This window comes from Symphalangus syndactylus, chromosome 12, assembly GCF_028878055.3.
Source record: "Symphalangus syndactylus isolate Jambi chromosome 12, NHGRI_mSymSyn1-v2.1_pri, whole genome shotgun sequence".
Taxonomy (NCBI): Eukaryota; Metazoa; Chordata; class Mammalia; order Primates; family Hylobatidae; genus Symphalangus; species Symphalangus syndactylus.
In genome coordinates this window covers 68,287,373-68,290,546 of record NC_072441.2, presented here as the reverse complement: position 1 = coordinate 68,290,546, position 3,174 = coordinate 68,287,373, and the positions used below count along the sequence as shown (strand labels likewise).

General features: G+C 41.8%; 1 non-coding gene across 1 annotated transcript; it reads left to right on the top strand.

Moving 5' to 3' along the window:
* Positions 1-2,756: 2,756 nt before the first annotated feature.
* On the top strand, positions 2,757-2,890 carry LOC134735018 (small nucleolar RNA SNORA42/SNORA80 family). The gene has a single exon (XR_010117882.1). It is a non-coding gene; the product is annotated as a small nucleolar RNA SNORA42/SNORA80 family (small nucleolar RNA).
* The last annotated feature ends 284 nt before the right edge of the window (positions 2,891-3,174 follow it).

Here is a 3,174-nt window from a genome sequence, read left to right as displayed (position 1 = left end):
GATAGTAAAGTTCCATAAGCATCCTTTTCGTGTGCAAATGAATCAAATCCAGACCCTGTACCCCAACCGACTCCTTTATTGAGCTCTTGCAGGGGTCAGATACTCCCCCTGCCGAAATCACTCCAGTGTCAGATACCAGACGAATAGAGACAGTCCTTACACCCCAGAGCCTGCTGACGTCATTTAAACTAGCCAATCCTAAGCCTGCTTACCCTGCTTGGCCTGTTTCTTCCCATAGGGACCACAGTAAAAGCTCTTGCCCATGTTTCCTGCCTGCTCTGTCTGCCTCTCGGCCGACTGTGGTGCGTCCCTGTGTGGCCTTGCACAGCATGGCATGTGTTCTCCCCTTAGGAACTATGAGGAACCAACTATCATTTCAACGGCAATTGTCTCCTGATTTGTTGGCCTCACCATACCCCAGTATAATAAAACATACTTTTTTTTTTTTTTTAAGACAAGTCTCACTCTGTTGCCCAGGCTGGAGTGCAGTGGCGTGATCTCAGCTTACTGCAACCTCTGCCTCTCAAATTCAAGCAATTCTCCTGCCCTCAGCCTCCCAAGTAGCTGGGATTACAGGGATGCGCCGCCACACCCAGCTAATTTTTGTATTTTTAATAGACACGGGGTTTCACCAAGTTGGCCAGGCTGGTTTCGAACTCTTGACCTCAGGTGATCCACCCCCCCCCCTTGGCCTTATCCCTAAGTGTTGGGATTGCAGGCGTGAGCCACCATGCCCGGCCCCATAAAACCTACATTTTAAAAAAGGGTTTGTATTCGATCTTTGCTGATTTGTGAACTATATAAATGAACAGACAGAAGCAATTAATATTTATTGTGTTTTTACAACGTGTCAGGCATTGTAATAGTCATTTTTTGTCTGTTACTTATTTAATGGTAATTTCCAAAATCAAGTAGGTTAAATAACTTTACCAATGTCACAAGACAGGCTAAACTCAGGTCTTCTAGTTCCCAGCTCAGGACTTTCCTACCACACTATTTGTAGATAACTAAGACAAACCTCTTTTCTTTTTCTTTTCTTTCTTTCTTTTTTTGTTTGAAAGAGATGGGGTCTTGCGATGTTGCCCAGGTTGGTTCAAACTTCTCCCCGCCAGCCTCTCAAGTAGCTATGACTATAGGTATGTGCCACCGTGCCCATCAGATTTCTTTTTTCTTTTCTTTTCTTTTGTTTGTTTGTTTGTTTGTTTGTTTTTGAGATGGAGTTTTGCTCTTGTTGCCAAGGCTGGAGTGCAGTGGCGTGATCTTGGCTCACTGCAACCTCTGCATCCCAGGTTCAACTGATTCTCCTGCCTCAGCCTCCTGAGTAGCTGGGATTACAGGTGCCCACCAACACATCCAGTTAATTTTTTGTATTTTTAGTAGAGATGGGGTTTTACTGTGTTGGCCAGGCTGGTCTCAAATTCCTGACCTCAGGTGATCCACTGTCCTTGGCCTCCCAAAGTGCTGGGATTACAAGCGTGAGCCACCATGCCCAGCAGATTTCTTTTTGTTGTTTCTTTATTCCCCTTTCTTTCCTTGATTAATGATCACTGTCCAATCCTCACCACCACTTTTCTACCTATCCTTTTCTTAAAAAAAAAGAAAAATTCCTCTGCAGCATTATTTGTTTGTTTCCTCCCCTCCCAGGTGAAAATATGAAAGACAAATAAATTATAAATTACAGAATATAACAAAGTTCTTCATTTTGATTACAAATGACTTTAAGTTTAGATATTAATATTTTTATGTTTTTAAGTTTAACAATACAGTCTTCAAACGTGTACTTTGTTTTAAATGTTTTTTTAAAAAAACATGAGGGCCACAATAGACTAACAGGGCCAGATTGATTCTCCCACCTGAAATAGCTATGAATTAGGACAAAATACAGGAAACAACAGGATTCAAGAAATTGGACATCAGGTAACAAAAGACCATGATTCCTGAGAGACAGAAAACAAATTAGGTATTCCCTACAGTTGTCACAGCTTGCTGTCTAGAGGGAATTTTTAGGTTGTACAGGGACAGGAAACCCAAGCGGAGACTATTGATCTCCTTGCCTTGAAGACGGAGGCCTAGGATTTCAAGGAAGCCAAGGACACTAGAGTTTGCAGGACAGAGTAACAGAGATGAGAGGGCTACAGAAAAAGAACACCCTAGAAATCCACAGCGAATCCCCCCAAGCATTCAGCTGAGTCCTGTTGAGTGCAGATGTTTGAGGAGAAAATCCTCTGAATGGATAAGAGGGAACAGTACCTAGAACTCACACAGGAATGTAAATAGTGCCTGTTATGACCAGCCAGGCTGGAAAACCTCAGTTTATGGGGCACTGGGTAGTGTAATCAGAAAGGTATTGCCTCAGTAGTGGGACAAAAAGCCCCCTAGTTGAAACATTGCTCAGGTTGTGCCAAACAAAGCTTAGAAGCAAGACCTGAAAGTGTCAAACTCTTTCTAATAACTCTGTATTACAGAACAAAGTTCAAGGATATTTATGAAATGCACAAATATCTATCACCCAATAAAGCAAATTTACAGTGACTGAGATCCTATAAAAATTACCAAACATACAAAGAAGTATACAGGAGAAAGTGAGCCATAACAGGGAGGACAATATATCAATTGAAATTCACAAAAGTGACATAGATGATAGAAGCAGAAAAACAACATCAAAATGGTCATCTTAATTTGTATTTCATATGTTCAGAAACTTAGGTGAAAGATTAAACTTGATAAGTAGAGAAATGAAAGACATAAACCCAAGAGCATGGTAATGGGTTCATTGGGGGCCCTTCTCTGTGGGCCTCATAGCATACCCATGCCAGTGTAAACTTCAGCCTTGAACCATTGCCCAGCCTCCTTCCCATGGGCTGTGAGTACTGAAGGGGGTTGCACAGTGTCAAACAAGCAAAAAAATCCAAGTTGAGCTTCTAGAGATGAACATTATAATTTCTGAAATAAAAATTACACTAGATAGGATTAACAAAAGGTAAGACATTGCAGAAAAAAAATTAATAAACTTGAGGACATAGCAATAGATACTATCCAAAATGAAACACAGAGAGAAGGCCAGGCGTGGTGGTTCATGCCTGTAATCCCAGCATTGGGAGGCTGAGGTGGGCAGATCACGAGGTCAGGAGTTCGACACCAGCCTGGCCAACGTGGTTAAACCCCATTTAAAAA